We start from the raw sequence: 20521 nt of genomic DNA on the forward strand, positions 1-20521 counted from the left end.
TACATATGGGATGCTGTTGTCACCGGCGGTGGCTTTACCTGCTATGCCACAATGCTGGCCCCAATGCATGATGTGTTTTGTTTTTGTTTTTTTTTTTTTTTTTTTTTTTTTTTTTTTTTGACAGGCAGAGTGGACAGTGAGAGAGAGAGACAGAGAGAAAGGTCTTCCTTTGCCGTTGGTTCACCCTCCAATGGCCGCCGCGGCCGGCGCGCTGTGGCCGGCGCACCGCGCTGATCCGATGGCGGGAGCCAGGAGCCAGGTGCTTCTCCTGGTCTCCCATGCGGGTGCAGGGCCCAAGCACCTGGGCCATCCTCCACTGCACTCCCTGGCCACACCCAATGCATGATGTTTTAAACCTGAAGTTTAGAATATACTTTTAAGATCTACTTCCTGAGATTTTCCCCCTGCATATTATCCTCTCTGAGATTTCTGTGAGTACCTTACAAGCATATATATACAGGAGGTGCTATGGTTTGAATTTGTTCCCCAAAAAGCATGTGTTGGAAACATGATCATCAATGCAACCGTGTTGGAAGGTCGGGTCTAATCCAATGAAGGGTAATTGGGCCACTAATCATGATTGGATTAATTGTGTTATGGGGGGCATGAATTTGTTGCCATGGGAATTGTTGTATTTTTTAATACAACAGTTGTACAGTGTACAGTGTACAGTTCCCTTTTCTCTATTTCAACCTCCTTTTGTCCTTCTGCCACTGGACAATGCAGCAAGAAGGTCCTCACCAAATCCCAGGCCCTTGACCTTTTACTTTCCAACCTCTGGAAGCACAAGTTAATGAATTTAGGTGTTTTATGAATTAACTAGTCTGTGGCATTCTGTGATAGCAGCCCAAAAACCAGAGTAAGATAGGAGGTACCCATTTCAGGAAACTTTTATTTGTTTTCCTCTGGCTAATCTTTGTTACAAGGAAGTCTCAGCTAAGAACTATGAATGGTAGAGAGAAAATTATTTTATTTCCCATAGCGATTTAACTGATTTACACATATTTTTTCAGGGCCATTGTTGTGGCACAGCAGGGTAAGCTGTGACTTAGGATGCCAGCATCCCGTATCTTGAGTTGTGATTCCAGTCCTGGCTGCTCCTCCCCATCCAGCTTCCTGTTAATGTACCTGGGAAGACAGTGGAGGATGGGCTAAGTATTTGGGCTCCTGCAACTGCTGGTGGGAGACCAAGATTGAGTTACCTGCAGCTGGCTTCAGCCTGGCCATCCTGACTATTGCAGTGATCTGGGGTGTGAACCAGCAGATCCAAGATCTTTGTCTTTGTTTCTCTCTCTTTCTCTGCTACTCTGCCTTTCAAAGAAAAAAGTCAAAAAAGTGTAAACAATTTCAAGTATTTATCATTTATAAATAATATGCTAAAGAAAATAAATTGTCTACAGCTGGTAATAAGTTACAGGGCCAAAAGCTCCTTTAATTGATCAACTGATTGATGTAAAATCACAGAGTATTTTCAGTGTGCTAGGCACCACGCCTTAAGAAAATGAAGTTCTCTCTCTTTCTCTCTCTCTCTCACACACATTCTCCGTCTCCTGACCTCTGTCTCTGTCTCTCTTACTCGCTTTCTCCTTCCTTGCCCCTTCCCTCCGGTCTGCTGGGTTTTCTCCAAAAAACCCTTTCCCTTAAAAAGAAAGAACATGAAGTTCCAGGGCTGGTGCTGTGGCGTAGCAGGTAAAGCCACCACCACTTGCCATGCCGGCATCCCAAATGGGCACCAGTTCAAGCCTCAGCTGCTCCACTTCTGATCCAGCTCCCTACTAATGCACCTGGGAAGGCACTGGAAATGGTCCAGGTGTTTGGGCTCCTGCACCTGCATGGGAGACCTGGAAGAAGCTCCTGGTTTCAGCTTGGCCCATCCCCAGTCATTCTGGCCATTTGGGGAGTGAACCAGCGGATGGAAGATCTCTCTCTCTCTCTCTCTCTCTCTCTCTGAAACTCTGCCTTTCATATAAATAAAATCAATCTTTAAAAATGTAATTCTAGATTTCAAGAATTTTCAACTTATCTCCAGCAATAACCATCCAAAGATAATGGTGAGAATAATATGATATAGATAGGCAGAAGGTGTCTTGGGGACCTTGTCAGGAAGTTGGAGTCACCTAATGTCAGTCTTGGGTTTGGCAAAGCCAGAGACGTTTCAGAAAGAGTGTTTCAGGCAAATGACAAGTGCGTGGGTTGAAAGGCAGAGGGCAGGTATCATTCTGGAAACTCTAAGTCCCTCCCTGTAGCAGCAGCAGCATAGAATGTGAGGAGGAAGTGACAGCAAGAGATGAGGCAGTCAGGAAATCAGGGTCAGCCACGGACAGTCTGTGGTGACAAAGCGAGAGTCAGGCTTTAGGCTGCAGTTGAAGTATTTTGAGCTAGGGAGTCCCATGATCACATTTGCATTTTAGAAAGATCACGCAGGCACAAGATGGGTGACGGTTTGTTAGTGCTCCTGTTTCCTAGTGTGCATTTCATTCATAGTGAAACTCAAGAGTTTAGCTGATTCTTGCTTCTGCTGCCTCTTTCTTTATGGAGTTTGGTCTTGCATTTTGACTGCAAGGCTGTGCCTTTGTGCTAGAAGTGAATGGAAAGAAATGAAAGGGGAGGGGATGATGATAGTTCATGGAAAATGAGCCTTATCCTTTAATCCCATTTTTCTGTGAATTGTTTGAAGTGTCCTCACATGAAGCAGGGGTCAGCAAACTGTGGTCTGAAGGCCAAACTCTGAGGCCTTTTATTGTAAACAGTTTTATTGGAACATAGCCACACGCACTTGTCTATGGCTGCTTCTGTGCTACAACAGTGGAGTTGACTGGCTGTGAGAGTGTATGGCATAGCAAACAAATATGCCTCTTTTTACCTTTTGACTCTTAGCAAGTTTGTCAACCCTTACTTAAAGGGCTGAAAATGTGTGTATTAACTCTCTTTGATTCTTTTTCATTTGTTATTTATTCCCTGTACTGCCTGCACAAGGAATTATGCAAAGGTTTATGGCTAATCCACAGCACACGTTTATGGCTAGCCCAGTGCAAATTTTTACACCCTGAAAGCTGTGCTTGTAGTAATATTTGTGAAAATGGCTGTATTAAGCCCATGCAGATCATCTAAATATGGCAGTAATTCTTCTAAAAATCTTCCAAGAGGGAGCAGAAAGTTTATATTGCTGTTGAGTTTGGTTTATTTTCGTTCAATGGAGCAAATAGATTTAAAAATATTCTACATAGCTTTGAGAATCTTGAATTTGAAAATTACAAACAGTAAGCACAAATGTGGGAGTTGAGTACAATAGCTACGATTTTTCTTGGATTCTAGGCTTGGTACATTTGGACTTAGCACAATGCCTTTGTTGTTGGGGGGAAAATGCTCTGAAGTATTTTTTTCTTTGACTAGTAGCTTCTTAGAGTTCCTTTTCTAAACAAGACTGTCTTGGATTGCATCAGATAGGCACCTTATGGAGACCACAGGACTCAGAATCGGTCAAACACCAACATTTTATCACTCATGTGTCCTGCACTATTTACCAGGTCCCAGAGCTGCCTGCCTACTCAACCACTTGATTAAGTCACCTCCAAATGCTGTTTCATGGTTAAATAAATATTCTGTAGTGTCCCCACACTTATCTCTGGAGGCTGATTGGAATATATGCATCAATAGCATTTACTTAATACCAACCTCCTTTGGCTTTTATTGCTAAACCCAATGACTAGTTTAAGAACAGAAAACACTGAGAATTTTTTTAAGTGTATTTCAGTGCCTGATTGAAATTATCCAACATTTTGGGAAAAGTCAATTTGTGTTAACAGTTGGTGTCGCACCTCCTAGTGTTAAACCCATCTTCCCTGCCTGGTGTTTGGATCTGTTAGTCAAGTTCCCTGTCTTCCGTAGAAGGCAGCCTAATTGCTTATGGCCTGCTGTAACCTCTCACCAGGAAAGGGATTTAATCTGTACCATAAGTCAATATTTTTATACAATATAGCCAGTACTATCACTTGTGACAGTATTTTGTTAGCTTTATCACTATTCTCCTGATAGGACTTTTTCCTTTGATGTTAATCTGACTTCTGTTTCCCACCACCTCTCTGCCACAACTTTAAGTTTTATGTTTTGACCCAGAATATCCTTCCCTGCTTGAGAAAAATCATCATCATTACCATAAGAAATATTGATTGCTTGTCCACAGGGTGCATGTTTTGTACCTGATGCTATGGGGTTTTACCATTAACTTTCCTCCCTGATGCAGTAGCACTGTAGTCAAACAACAACAAAATACAAAGGAAAAAACCAAGCACTTGATGTCATTCCTTATAATGGGAGATAATGAAAACTGGTATTGTAAAGTGTGAATCAGGCATTAACACGGATCTCACAAATAGATGATTTAATTAGAGATGTGATCAACCTGTAAGTATATCAGCCTGACCTTCCACCTTCTTTGTTTCTTGCTGGAATAACTTTCTCTTCCACCCACCCTTTTTCTCTTTGCCCCCATCAGCCTTTCTGACAGCAGCAGAATGAGTGTTAGCAATGTACTATTATTTGACATCCTTCTTTTTATAAAATTGAATTTCTTTTGATAAATGTCAGAAGGGGACACACATTCTTCAGTAAAATGAGCTGAACCTAGAACAGATTCGTCAATGCCACCTCACCAGTCATCTCTTTTGCTTCTGACAAATACAGTATGTCCTGAGCTTGTCTGTCCTTGGTGACCTTAAGGAAATGGAAAAGTGATCCCATTCTTTTTGATTTCAGCACAATGAATTGTCACAGATGGCAAGTTAGAAATGATGAAAATGTTTACATATTCTCTTGTTGCTGTCCTCTCTGGGCAAACATGTAGAAAGATGGTAGAGCAAAGTCATATGAGGGTCTTTATGTTAAATAAGAATATTTTGCATTTCAGTTTTGAAACCTTTTAATGCCATATAGATTTTGTTAACCTTCATTTCACAAATACTTTTAGTATTCCAACAGAAGGATCCATTTAAAAATAACCAATTATTTAACATTCACTCTTTATATAAATAAATCATATTAAAACAAGAAAATTTACATTAAATAACCTTTAACCCAATTCCAGAGAGTGCTTCAGTCTTTCCCAAAGGACATAATGTGATTGTTGGTTATTGCAATGTCAAAACTGTCCCCAAGATCTTACAATAAAAGATGTCAAAGTCAGAATAGAAAGTATTAGATTGGAGTCTTTACTCTGACACAGGGAACTATAAGAATGTGAAAATAGTGATGCGAGCTATTATAATATTTTCAGATAGTTAGTCCCAGTACAAATAGGAAGTCCCGCTATCCTAGATCTGTCTGAAAGTCTGTTACTACTGTACCTTGCCTTTCGTTTATCTTTGAACTAGTAAGTACGATGCTGGCTATATGACAAATATTGCAGGTGGACTTTACAGAAAGCAAAAATGGATCATTCATTTATATTTTTTTCCTTTTAACAAACTGAGTAATGTAACCTTTACCATGTGTAGATGCTGTGTAGAGCACAGAATGGACAATGAATTTGACAGACAAGGTCCTTGACCTCATGGAACTTATTTACCAATAAACAAGTAAGTTAATTTACAAATTATGAAATTCTCATGAGAGAAATAAAAAGGAAAATGTAAAATAAATAACAAAGAGGGCAGGATTGGGTAGCAGTATGGAAGGTCAAATGACTTTATTCTATTTAATAACTCAGTAACATATTTGTAGATATTGATAATGTATTGAGACTAGTACCCTTCTAAGTGCTTTGAATGTATTTATTTAATTGTTGCAGCAATTTTATGAGGTGGCTATTAGGGACTGAATGTGATCTCCCAAAATTCATTTATTGAAACCTTAATCCCTATGCAATGATATTCGGAGAAGGGCCTCTTGGGAGGTAATCAGATCATGAGAGTAGATCCTCATCCATGGGTTTAGTGCCCTGAAAAGAAGAGACAGCAGAGAGAGAACCTCTTCCTCAGCCAGGCAAGAATATACAGTAAGAAGCAACCTGTTTGCACAGTAGCAAAAGGGCCCTCACCAGATACCAAACCTCAGGCATCTTGATGTTGGACTTTTCACCCTCTAGAACTTGAAAAATAAGTTTGTTGTTGAAGTCACCCAGTACATGGGATGTTTGGTATAGCAGCCTGAGCAAAGTAAGACAAGGGCCTTATTATTATTCTACATTATGATGAGGAAAAAGAATCACAGAGTTGTCTAGTAATTTGTCCAAGGACACAAAGCTAAAAAGTCGTAGACCCAAGACTTAACCTAAGTAGTCTGGCTCCAGAGTCTGTGCCTTGGCTATTCCTATTGTTATTACAGTTCATTCAGTGGTTGCATAAATGTAGATATTGTAGATATTGCATAAATACTACATATTGTGCCAGGCAATTTAGATACATATACAAAAAAAAATTGGAAACTACCTTCAAGAAATACAATCTAGAAGAGGAGACAGAATGATAATTACAATGCAGTGGTGTAAATGCAATACTAGAAATATGAATTAATACACGAGAAGCACTGAGGATAAAGCAGTGCCATGTTTAGTGTTTATTGTTTTCTTATTAAAGAAAAAACTAATAGAGACAGTAATCCACCGTGCAGTCTTTAAAGTGTTGCCGAATTTACCTCTGAGGCAAATGGGAAATCACAGAGCCACTAGTGAGTCTTCCCAGATTCAGTTTATGGATTTTCATTGGTCCTTCTAGGCTATCTTCATTAACCCACAATGATGCACGCTCTTTCTTCTATTCCAGCCACAGAGGAATATCTGGAGATGGGAGAGAGGAATAATTGTGTTAAAGTCTCAGTTAAGCACTATAATTATAGTCTATTTTATGTTATTAAACATTGTTAGATGAAATTTACTTCTTTCCCCTGAAGTCTCTTTATTCTTTCTTCATACCTCAATTCTAAATCCATAATCCTAACTCCTGCTTCACAGCTCCATATGATTTTTCTCAAACGTCAGCATGTTTAAAGCCAAGTTATTCCTATAACATTATAGGAATAGAATGTGTCAGACCTTCGCTCACCTGTCGTAAAGATCATGGCTGACAGACATTCCTAGCACAAAAGGCAGGTGAATAAGAGAAAAGCATAACAAATTTATTTCATTAAAGTTTTATATGATGTGGTATCTTCAGAAATGAGGACCCAAAGATCCATTGAGAACTTCAGTTTGATGCTTTATTTCGATGACAAATGGGCAGCGTATAGAAGTGTGATGGACAAACGTGTGTGATCTAACAGTGATCGACTGAGTGAGGCAGCCCAACAAGGGCTGTCCAGATTCTTCTTGGCGTGTCTTTGAAGTGTTCCTTCCTCCCAGGAGTGGGGCAAGACTTTCTGGAATGAGTGTCTTCAAGGGAGAAGGCAGATGGGGAAAGTGACCTTCTAGGTTCAATGGCTGCTTCAAAAGAAAGCGGTTCCAGTTTCTATGATCTGCCTTGGGAAGAGGAATTCTACTTTCTGTGACTTGCTTTGAGGGGAAGTCAGAGGTTGGGAGACAAGAGGGCAGGAGAAGGCTGAGAACTTTTGCTTTTAAAGCCCTTCTAATGTCCTTTTAGAAACTTCCTCCTGTACCTTATTAGGTTCCTAGGGCTGGGTAAGAGATTAGCATGAACTAGGTGAATTAAAGCAGCAGAAATCCAAGTGTCAGCAGAGCCATAGTCCTTTCCAAGGTTCCAAGAAAGGATGCTTCCTTGCCTCTTTCAGCTCCTGATGGTTCTTAGCATTCCTTGGTTTGTGATTTGTGTAACTCCCGTATCTGCCTGCATCTTCACAAGGCCTTCTGATTATGTGTGTCAGTTTCTAAGATAGAGTTTTCTTTGTCCAAACTCCAGTGAAACTCCTCTGAGTTTTCTTCTTAACTAGGCCTCAATCTTGGTCTATAAAACTGCCATCTCACAACACAAATGATCTTTTTTATTTATTTATTTTTTGACAGGCAGAGTTAGACAGTGAGAGAGGGAGAGACAGGGAGAAAGGTCTTCCTTCCGATGGTTCACCCCTCCAAATGGCTGCTACGGCTGGTGCACTGTGCCGATCCGAAGCCAGGAACAAGGTGCCTCCTCCTGGTCTTCCATGTGGGTGCAGGGCCCAAGCACTTGGGCCATCTTCCACTGCCTTCCCGAGCCACAGCAGAGAGCTGAACTGGAAGAGGGTTCACCCTAATCCAGTATGATTTCATCTTGATATTTACCTTGTTTGCATCTGCGAAGATCCTATTTTTTAAAAAGTCATACTGTTAAGTTCTAGATAGACAGGAACTTTGGGGCAACACTATTCAACCTACTGCACTCCATACCCAATTAGTTGCTTGGGCCATCTTTATTAGTTGTCCACCTAAAAAACAATGCTTATGCATTCCTTGCTAATGATTTGTTTGGCTTTTTAAAAAAGGTTTATTTATTTTAAATGCTGAGTTACAGAGAGAGAGAGGCAGAAACAGGGAAAGAAATCTTCCGTCTTCTGGTTTACTCCCCAGATGGCCTCCATGACTGTTGCTCAGCCAATCTGAAGCCAGGAACCAAGAGTTTCATGCCTATCTCCCATGTAGGTGCAGGGACCTAAGCACTTGGGCCATCTTCCGCTGTGTTCCCAGGCCATTAACAGGGAGCTGGATCAGAAGAGGAGCAGCCACATCCTAAACTGGTGCCCACATTGGGGGAGGCACTGTACTGGAAGAGGAACAGCCTGGACTCAAACTAGTGTCCATATGCGATGCTGGTGCCACAGGTGGTAGAAAATCACAGTACCGGCCCCTAGTTGGTTTTTCAAAAGGACAACGTGATCAATGCCTAGTTATGGACCATAGTTAATCTCAGACCAATAAGACACTCCTATTCCCCACTTCCTTAGCCTCTATTGCAGCTAGAGGCTGCCATGTGACCCAGCTCTGGCCAATCACAGCTAAAATTGGCTGTGGAGGAGAGACTTGCTTAACAACAGGACAGGAAAAGTGAGAGAACTGAGAAATGCTGTTGCCAGTATTGTCAAACCTCTGTACCAACACCAGCAACCAGCCACCTGCATCTACTTGAGTAAAATAAGGTCCTGTATATTAATCCCTGTTCAGCAGAAATTCTGTTTCTTGCATCCGAATGCATTTCCAATTGATTTGCTCACCTAGCTCAGTTAATTTTCTTTTTTAAATGCCTGTCCTATTTATTTCTTCCTTTCCATTCAATCAGGCCTTCATCACTTCTCACTAGATAATTACAACATCCTAATTAGCTGCCCTGTCTCATTCCAGTCTCATCTATTTCCTATGGGCCCACCAGAGTAATTGTTCTGAAACACAGATCATGCCCTCTGCTCAAAAACTTCCCTTGGTTCCCAATTACTTAGAGAATGAAGTCTAAACTTGTTAGTGCTAATGATATGGCTTCAACCTATTTTTCCTAGTTTCATTTACTTCTCTATTCCTCATACACTTTATACATTGCACCACAAAATTACAATCCTAAATACACTCAGGACATTCACATCTCAGCATCTCTCTTCAGTTTGGAAATGTTTGTGAGAGTTTCATTTCTCTCTCAGACTCCAACTCAAATGTGTCCTCCTCCAGGAAGGCCTCCAAAGTTATCCAGTAGGAATAAATCCTTGAATTCTCATATCATTGTTGTTATATTTCAGACAGCCCTAGTTTTTCAAATACCTGACTTTCAGATAACTGGTACCACCATTCAGTGTGTTTATACTGCTGTTGTGGGCATTTGGGGAATGAAGCAGTGAATGGAAGATTGATCTCTCTCTCCCTCTCTCTCTTATTCAGCTTTTCAAATAAATAAATAAATCTTTTTAAAAATTCTCTTTCCCATGTTGAATCTAGACTTTGATTCTTCACCATTACACAAACATTTCACACCATGATAGGATGCTTTGGCTTACAGTCAGCTATTTGATCCTGGCAATGTCATCATGTTTATCCATTCATAATGTTTATATAATTATACAAATATTCTAATGCATTTTACCTTTGATATTTTATAAACATTAAAGAGAGACTACTAATGAGAATATAATTGAGACCAACATTAAAATCATGAACTGAATTCAAATTTGCTATATCTTTAACTTTATTCAGATGCTCATTGTATTTAAATTGGTCTACCATGTTTAATTTTGAAGAAATGACACAAAATTAGAGAATACGTAGAAAATGTGGCAGTATGTTGTTGAATGTTGTAATTTAAAGCCCAGCTCTCATAATGGGGGAAATGTAGACATATTTAAAGTTATGAATTAAGATGCAACCTTAAAGTTATGAGATTTTCCAAAGGTAGAAAATCACAGATCCCCTGTATCTTAAAAAACTTTTTATTATTTTCATCTACTTGAAAGGTACAGTGATACAGAGATGGGAGGAGAGAGAGAGAGAGAGAGAGAGAGAGAGAGAGAGAGAGAGAGAGAGAATCATCCTCTGATTCATTTCCCAAATGCCTGCAACAGCCAGGGTTGGGCCAAGCCAAAGCCAGGAGGCTACAACTCCATCCAGGTCTCCCACATGGATGGCAGAGGACAAGGAGCTTGAGCCATCATCTGCTGCCTCCAAAGGTGCATTAGGAAGAAGCTGGATCATAACTGGAAGTTCTGGGACTCTAACTAGCACTCCAATATTGGATGTGGATATCTCAAGTGTTGATTTAACCCACTGTGCCACAATACTCCTGACCACCACCCCCCACTTAAAGCTATTGATTGGATACAACTTGGTAGGAATTGTTTTGTTAAGAATGATGATTAAAGTTCCATTTTGAAAAATCTTTTAAAATTTTATTTATTCAAGAGACAGTGAGAAAGCGCTCCCCATCTGCTTGTTCACTCCCCAATGCCCACAGTGGTTGGAGATAAACTGGGTCAAAAGCAAAGAACCCAATCCAGGTCTCCCAGGCAGTGACAAATACCCACTACTTGAGCCATCACCTGCTGCCTCTCAGGGTGCACATGAGAAAGAAGTTGGAGTAGATAGTGGAGTCAAGACTTGAACCCAGGCACTCCAACATGGACTGTTGGCATGCCAGTTGGAGTATTATCTACTATGCCCTACCACCTCTGTTTTATTTTTTTTATCTTAAAAAATCTTTAGAAAGTTACATATCACAGTTAGCATCATGATTTTCTTCTGCAAAATCTCCATTAGCAAGTATTTCTCCTCCTAATGTTTCCAGAATATTAAATGTTACCAAAGGATATATTGAACAGTAAATTGAGGTAGGAAATTCCCTTAGAAATTTATTATTTTATCCCTACCTAATTTTTAATATACATTAAATTTTTTAATATTTAAAATAGTCATGTACACATTTTTTAGGAGTAAAATACATTTTACTGTAATGGCAGATTTGGTAATGTGTTTAGACCTTTATAAAGAGAATCCCCCATGTAGTTGGTGTGTCTGTAGCTCAGTTTCTTTGGGCATAGTACAAAGGGAGATGTTGATTAATTGGGCTCCAAGAGAACAAAAAATTCCTGATCAAATAAGTTTAGGAATCCCACTTATTAAATTCTGTAGGGGAGATTCAAAACACACATTAGCATATTAAAGTCTATGAGAAGTCCCACAGTTAAAAAATCCATTTAACTTTGTTTAATGATAAAACACATTTACTAGTAAAGAAGAATTATTTCCCTCAGCACACCTATTAACAATCCCTTCCCATTCAACAAAAGAAAACAAAATAATATGCAAATTAAACAATTCTCCCTTAGTCCCAATTTAAGAAGAGCTAAAGGATAGATTTTAGAGAAGGAGATGTACCTTATAATTTAGAATTTTCTGCGGTGCCTAGAACAGTATTTAGCAGAAAAACTCTTAATAAGTGCGTATTAACTAATTAAGGTAATGAGAGAAAATTGAAATGGAAGCCAATTTGGAGTATTTAGAGCTCTGAATGAGCTTTCAAGCCTACTTGACTTCTAATCAATGATTTTTATTTATTGTGGTAAAACATACATATATAGTGTTTACCATTTTAACCATTTCTAAGCATATAAATCTGTGGCATTAAACTTAATCACGTTTTTGTGCAACTACACCACCATTCCTTTCTAGAACTTTCCATTATGAGAACAAATACACTGTGCCCATTAAACAATACCTGCCCAGCCCCAATCTCCTCAGTCCTCAGAACCTCTATTCTACTTCCTATCTCTAGAATCTGATTATTCTATTTCTCACGTAAGTGGAATCACAGGATGTATGTCTGTCTGTGTGTGGCTTATTTCACCAAGCATAATGTCTCAGGAAGCTAAAGATGGAGGCCAGTGTTGAGAGTGGTGAAAGAATTTACCAGAACAGTCAGAGTGAGCTAAGGTGGATTATTGAACATGCTGCAAGGGACCAATGGACAGGGCAGCCAGGAGCTGACTCTGCCCAAAGATTTTAATCCAAGGGTACATCTGTAACAACAGCCTCCTCGTAGTTAGGGTGAGTTTTTTATTTTTTTTCTTGCCATCTATAGGGTTTTCCCAATTAGGTGATTTGCCTTTCTGGGTGGGGCTGAGACATGTTCATCACTGTTAGCAATGGATTTTCCAGCTCATAATATCTTTAAGGGTCATCAATGTTATAGCATGTTTCACAATTTTCTTCCTGGTTAAGACTGAATATTCTCTCTCTCTCTCTCTCTCTCTCTCTCTCTCTGTCTAACTTGGCCTGTCAAAAATAAATAAATAAATAAATAAATAATTGAATAATATTATATTGTATGTAATACTATATTTTATTCATCTATTCATCTGTTGATGGATACTCAGATTGCTTCTACAATTTGACAATAGGAAAAATAGGTGTCTTTTCCTCAACCATCCTAGGTTAATGGCACACAAATCTATTTAATATCAGTTTCAGGTGACATGAGGACTTTCATAAGGAAACAAAGACCCAAAGAAAATGGTCCTGACTTGTATACTTTTGTACTAGGTTTGATGAAAAAGTAGATAGACTTGGAGAAACAGACTGAGACAAAGGTGGAATGATCTAATGGTAATAAACTGAGGGGAATTTAGCAACACTGCAAGTCCTCTTGGTATCACTGTCTTTGGCATAGGAAAAACAACTCTGACTTTTTAAAATTTTGATTAATTCTAGAGGAAGTTTTATATGTATATATATATGGGAGTGGAGAGAGAAAGAAAGTTAGGGTTGGGGTATAAACCTAACTAAGCCATGCAGGTTTTGCCCTAGGAAAAAGAATTGCTTTTTTATGTGGTAATTCCATGCTTAGCTTTTTGAGGAACCATAATATTGTTTCCCACTGGGGCTGCAAAATTATATATTTCCACCAGCAACTCAAGATGATTCCAATTCCTCCACATCCTCACACTTCTTACTTTCATGCTCTTTCTTATTTTTTTAAATAATACTCTTCCTAATGGGTGTGAAGTGGTATCTTATTGCAGCTTTGATTTGCATTTCCTAATAACTAGTGATGCTGAACATAATTTCGTGTGCATATTAACTATCATTATAATTTCTTTGCAGATGCCTGAATCTCATTTGATCTGTTAACATAAACAAGATCCTCAGCTTGTTTGTAATGATCACAACTTGTCATTAGTAATATAATACCATTTTTAAAAACAAATTTGGCAAATGGTTGATAATTTTCCCTTCCTTTTTTTTTTCAGTTTCCATCTGAGCTTTTGTACTGATTAATAGGCTTATTTGAAGAATGTAATGGAGAAGAATTTTTTAAAATAATATTATAACTTTCCTTAATTATTTCTTGTCTTACAGATTCTCATGTCTTAAAAAATAATAACATATTTCAAATCTGGTAAATTTTCATGTGATTGGCAAGATTCTGCCAGTTTTCCTCCTGGATGTCCTAGAAAAACTGTCAGGAAGAACTGCGAAAGTTTTTGAAAAGGGCATGATTACTGAGGGCTCTTTCAAGGCACTGGTAGACATTGTCTTTAGCCTTCAAGGTATTAGAATCTTTTAGAACTGTGCTTTGGAGTGTCCGGCTGGGCTATTTGATAAGCAAGGAAGTTGTAGGAAGCTGACTGACAGTAAAATGCAAATTATTCTTATCAATAGATATGCAAATGAATTTTAGCCAGATACAATTGATTTTCTTTCTGTAGAAAAGATTATCCCAAGCATAATTTAGTACTTATAGGATTTACTTATTTATTTATTTTGGTATATCTATTAGCAAATTCACATCAGCATTCCTGACTGCCTGCATGTATCTATTCCTTTTCATTTTTGGACTATCCTTTTTTTAAATTATTTATTTGAAATACAGTTAAAGAGAGAGGGAGAGACAGCAAGAGATCTTCCATCTGTTGGTTCATTCTCCAGATGGCTGCATTGGCCAGGGCTGGGCTGAAGCCAGAAGCCAGAAGCTTCATCTGGGTCTCCCACATGGGTGCAGGGGCCCAGGCACTTGGACCATCTTCCACTGCTTTCCCATGCTAATAACAGGGAGCTGGATCAGAAGTGGAGCAGTCGGGACATGAACTAGTGCCTATATGGGATGCCGACTTTGCAACTGGCAGCTTTACCTGCTACACCACAATGCCGGTCCCTTTTTTTTTTTTTTTTTTTTTGGAATATCTTATTGGTAACCTCATTTTTTTTAACAGGCAGAGTTAGACAGTGAGAGAGAGAGACAGAGAGAATGGTCTTCCTTCCGATGGTTCACCCCCTAAATGGCCACTACGGCCGGCATGCTGCAGCTGATCCGAAGCCAGGAGCCAGGTGCTTCCTCCTGGTCTCCCATGCGGGTGCAGGGCCCAAGCACTTGGGCCATCCTCCACTGCACTCCCGGGCCACAGCAGAGAGCTGAACTGGAAGAGGAGCAACCGGGACAGAATCTGGCGCCCCAGCTGGGACTAGAACTGGGGTGCTGGCGCCGCAGGCTTGCACACATGTATTTAACAATACAGTTTTACAAAGAATGTGAAGAGCAGTTTTCTACATGTTTTACTGAAGAGCTTGAAACAGAGAAACTTTCTATTAATATTCATATTGTAGCACATCCAAATCTTCCAATTCAAAGGTTCAATTGGAGAACAAAAAGAGTATTTAATTCTATTTCACATAACTGACTGAAAAATAAATTCAAGAAACAGTAAAGGGGGCTGGTGCCGTGGCTCAATAGGCTAATCCTCTGCCTTGTGGTGCCGCCACACCGAATTCTAGTCCCAGTCGGGGCGCCGGATTCTGTCCCGGTTGCCCCTCTTCCAGGCCAGCTCTCTGCTGTGGCCCGGGAGTTCAGTGGAGGATGGCCCAGGTGCTTGGGCCCTGCACCCGCATGGGAGACCAGGAGAAGCACCTGGCTCCTGGCTTCGGATCAGCACGATGCGCTGGCTGCAGCGCGCCGGCCGTGGCGGCCATTGGAGGGTGAACCAACGGCAAAAAGGGAGACCTTTCTCTCTATCTCTCTCTCTCTCTCACTGTCCACTCTGCCTGTCCAAAAAAAAAAAAAAAAAAAAAAAAAAAAAAAAAAAAAAAAAAAGAAAGAAAGCAAGCAAGAAACAGTAAAGGGAGTTTGATATGGTCTCATGCTCTGTGGTGGGGGTGGTGCCCAGATCTGAAGGAGTAATCACTATATCTAAATAAGCTCCTTTTTGGAACTTCTGTGACCACAGGGTCATGGAATCATCAGTCCCCTTTCCACCAGACACGGTGCTGTTGATTTCCTTGTCCAGGTCCTTTAACATCCATAAAAACAATTGCAACTTGTGTCCCTTTTTTTCCTGGCTTCTGGGTAGACTTCTTTGGCCAAATCAGTCTGTTCTCTTGAGATTGCATCCACCCAAGTGCAGCTCTGTAGCTAGCTGGATGACTCACATCTGCAGAGGCTCGGATATCTTCCATTGGTGGTTGGGTTTCTCTGGGTCCTTTTAAATCTCCTCCAGCATCTTCCTTCTTTGGTCTGCAAGATGTTCACCCTGACCTCCAACCCCAGCCGTGAGCAGGAGCACGAAGTCTCTTGCTAGCAGAAGCTCAAGACTTTAGAAAGGGCCTGCGCTGGAGTGGGTGGGGTGTTGTCTAGCGAGCCAGCCCCAGGTCAGGTGTGTGTTCTGGATTCTCATTAATGAGTTACATAAAATCTTTAATATATGCTTATTTTTTATAAAAAGATTTATTTGAAAGTCAGAGTTAGAGAAGGAGAGACAGAGAAAGAGATCTTCCATCTGCTGTTTCACTCCCTGCATAGCCACAACCACCAAGGCCAAGCCAGGAGCCAGGAGCTTCATCCAAGTTTCCTACATGGTTGCAGGGGTCCAAGGTCTTGGGCCATCTGCTGCTGTTTTCCAGTACACATTAGCAGGGTTCTGGGTTGGAAGTGAAGGAGGGGCCGGTGCTGTGGCAAAGTGGGTAAAGCCGCTTCCTTCAGTGTCCGCATCCTAAATGGGCACTTGTTCGAGCCCCGGTTGCTCCACTTCCAATCCAGCTCTCTGCTATGGCCTGGGAAGGCAGTAGAATATGGCCCAAGTCCTTGGGCCCCTGCACCCACGTGGGAGACCTGGAAGAAGCTCCTGGCTCCTGGCTTTGGATCGGCTCAGCTCCGGCTGTTGCGGTCAATTGGGGAGTGAACCAGCTGCCTCTCCTTCTCTCTCTGTGTAACTCTGACTTTCAAATAAAAAAATAAATATTAAAAAAAAAAAAAGTAAGTGAAGGAGCCTGTACACAACCAGGATGCCAATGTTGTAGGCAGTGGTTTTATGCACTACACCACAATGTTGGCCCCAATACATGTTCATTTAATATTTGTATTTTACCACTTTGAAATCTCTAACAACCTTATGATCCTTAACAGTGATTATATGCATAAGTTCTCTCATCATGCTAGGTAAACCTTTAGTATAAATAATACTTTACTTTTGAACAAATTCACATTTTCCAAATTATAAATAATGTCAACATTAACTAGGTTTTACCTACTTCTTATTAACAAAATATATTTATTATTTTTAAAAAGTATTATCAAAAATGTTCCCTTCTATCTCCCCCACCCCCAATTCTCTCTCCTTCCCTCCAAAAATTTATTTATGTGTTTGAAAGGAAGAGTTAGAGAAAGAGAGAGAGAGAAAGAGAGACCTTCTATCCATTATGTTCACTCCCCAAATACTGGCAACAGCCAGGGCTGGGCCAGGCTGAAGCCAAGAGCCAGGAACTCCCTGCAGGTCTCCTACTTGGGTACAGGTGCCCAAGGACTTGAGCCATCTTCTGCTGCTTTCCCAGGAACACCATAACTCCACCCTCCCCCTAGCCCTGTCTCCAATTCTGTCTGTTGTTTATTCTTTCAAAAGGGCTTATTTTCTGGGGCTGGCATTGTGGCACAGCAGGTTAAGCTATTGCTTGTGACACTGGTTGGAGCCTTAAGTTCCAGCTACTTTGCTTCCCATTAGCTTCCTGCTAATTCTCCAGGAAAGGCAGCAGAAGATGTCCCCTGCCACCCGTGTGACAGACCTAGATGGAGTTCCTGACTCCTATCTTTGGCTTGGCTCAGACCTAGCTGTTGTAGCCATTTAGGGAGTGAATCAGTGGATGGGAAGTTTTCTCTCTCTTTCTCTCTCTCTCTTTCTGTTTCTCTCTCTCTCTCTCTCCCTCCCTCTGTCTCTGTCTCTCTGTTGCTCCGCCTTTCAATAAATAAATAAATAATTTTTTGGACAAGTTCACTAGGCTAGTAGATGAAGGAAACAGTATAGGTACCCATGTGGGAAACCTGGACTTCAACATCATGTTTTCCCTTATCTGATAATTTTTTGTATAATTGGATAACTTCAAATTGGGTGAAACTGCCCTGCCTATTTGAATATTTTATCAATGACTGTTATGCCAATTGTGAGGATTATTTAGATTATATTTGCAATATCATCTTGGTGATTTTACTATATCATTTAATTCATGAAATATCATTTTTATCTTGTGTGTGTGTTGAGGCCAAGGTAAGACCAATGACTTAATTTTATACACAAAATAATTTTACTGAATATGAAAGAGCAACTTTTCATCGTAAGAACTCTCTGGAAATGAAATAGAGACCTGTGTTTGTGTGTCCATGTGCATTTTTATACTAACTTCACAGGTTTAAGAAAGGTCCTCCTTCATTGCCTCATCTATAAAATCAGGATAGCAGTAGTACCTACTTTATAGTGTTTTTGTGAGAAACAAGGGAGATAATACTTAAAAATATTTTTAGCAGAGTCTGGCACACAGTAAACCTTCAACAAGTCTCTACTTTAAGAAATACTAGCATTATCATTGCTTCATTTGTGGCTCAAAGAGAATGAGGCACATGCAGAACAGAATCACACCAGTCATGCCCAGCCTGAATCAGCCAACCCCAGCTAATCCATAGACATGTGGACAAAAATAGAAGCTTGTTCTTTTAGGTCGCTATACTTTAGTGTTATAGTAATTGCTGACCAATGAATATCACGGTTACTAACATTCTTTAATCCATGGGAATATATTTTACCTGTTGCCTTTCTTATTTTGAAGCTGAATTACAGGCACTTCCAATCCTGAAGCAAAGAATAAAATATGCCTGTTCTTATCACTGTTGCTTATTTGAGTTATCCTACACAAGGGTACTTTAAAAGTTCATAGAAAAATAAATGTAGGGATGGGCATTTGGCCTCACAATTAAAATGCTAGGTAAGAAGTTCATGTCCCATATCTGTTGGGTTCAACTCCCAGTTGCAGCTCCTGATTCCAGCTTCCTACTGATGTGAACCCTTGCAGGTAGCCATGATGGCTTAAGTCATGGTGTTCCTGCTACCCATGTGGGAAACCTGGATTGAATTCTTAGTTTCTGACTTTGGCCTGGTCTAGCTCCAGCTATTGCAAGCATTTGGGCAGTGAACCAGTGGACAGGAGTCTCTTTCACTGTCTGCCTGCTTCTGTTTCTTTGCTTCTCAAATGAATAAATATAAATAGATTACAATTTTAAGTGTTTATTTTTTGGTGCAAAATAATTTTGAAACCCATGCATAGTTTTTTCATAATACACATTTTCTCTGAAAAAAAATTTTTTTTGACAGGCAGAGTGGACAGTGAGAGAGAGAGAGACAGAGAGAAAGGTCTTCCTTTACCGTTGGTTCGCCCTCCAATGGCTGCCGCGGCTGGCGCGCTGTGGCCGGCTCATGGCGCTGATCTGAAGCCAGGAGCCAGGTGCTTCTCCTGGTCTCCCATGGGGTGCAGGGCCCAAGCACTTGGGCCATCCTCCACTGAACTCCCAGGCCATAGCAGAGAGCTGGCCTGGAAGAGGGGCAACCGGGACAGAATCCGGTGCCCCGACCAGGACTAGAACCCGGTGTGCCGGCGCCGCAAGGTGGAGGATTAGCCTATTGAGCTGCGGTGCCGGCCTTCTCTGAATTTTTGAAGCCCTTTCATATAATTGCTTTCTTCATAAACCGTGAACGATGACTGGCTCTCAAAAGGGTAGATATCATCTGGCTCATCACTACAACAAAGGTAAAGTCTGCAAGTATACAATGATTTGCCAATTAAAAAGAGTTGCTTGAGGTTTTCAAAAGTATTGAAACACATATTCTTAAGCATTTAAATATTAATCCTTTATGATTTGTTCCTGTTATTGCAGATGGGAGAGTAGGAGGAACATTTACAGAGTTCTAATGGCCTCATTCATGTCTTCAGAAGTCTAGAAGTCCTCCATTTTTTAACATGCAGTTAACGTTAGTTAATGGTGCTCAGGGGTAATCTCTGTTCATTATTGTACAGTTTACTTAGAATATTTGACTCCAACTTTTTAAAAAGACTTATTTATTTGAAAGGCAGAGTGGTGGTACAGAAACACAGAGAGAGAGAGAGACAGAGAGAGATCTTTCATTCAGTGGTTAGCTCCCCAGATGGCCACAATAGCCAGAGCAGGGCTATGCTGAAGCCAAGAGCCGGGAGATCGTGGGTGGCAAGAGCCCAACTACTCAGGTCATCTTCCACTGCCTTCCCAGGCACATTAGAAGGGAGCTAGATCAGAAGCAAAGCAACTGGCACTCAAACCAATGCTTCCATATGGAATGCCAATGTCACAAGGGGTGGCTTAACCCACTGAGACACATCACTGGCTCCTTGACTCCAACATTAGTTGTGTACAAGTAGAATTCAAATAGCAACTCTTGGGCTGGCATGTGGCTCACTTGGCTAATCCTCTGCCTGCCGCGCCAGCATCTCACATGGGCACCGGGTTCTAGTCCCGGCTGCTCCTCTTCCAGTCCAGCTCTCTTCTGTGGCCCGGGGAGGGCAGTGGAGGATGGCCCAAGTCCTTGGGCCCCTGCACCCGCATGGGAGACCAGGAAGAAGCACATGGCTCCTAGCTTCAGATCAGCACAGTGCCGGCCATAGCGGCCATTTGGGGAGTGAACCAATGGAAGGAAGACCTTTCTCTGTCTCTCTCTCTCTCACTGTGTCTATAACTGTACCTGTCAAATTAAAAAAAAAAAAATAGCAAGAGCTAAGACTCTCCAGGTCTCCCACGTGGGTGCAGGGGCCCCAGTACTTCTTCCATGGCCTTCCCAGGCCATAGTA

At 40.8% G+C, this 20521-nt stretch overlaps 1 pseudogene; it reads right to left on the reverse strand.

Moving 5' to 3' along the window:
• The window catches only part of LOC127491538 (histone deacetylase complex subunit SAP18-like), a 61801-nt pseudogene that overhangs the window by 32820 nt on the left and 8460 nt on the right, over positions 1–20521 (reverse strand).

The sequence above is a fragment of the Oryctolagus cuniculus genome, chromosome 3, assembly GCF_964237555.1.
Source record: "Oryctolagus cuniculus chromosome 3, mOryCun1.1, whole genome shotgun sequence".
Lineage (NCBI taxonomy): Eukaryota > Metazoa > Chordata > Mammalia > Lagomorpha > Leporidae > Oryctolagus > Oryctolagus cuniculus.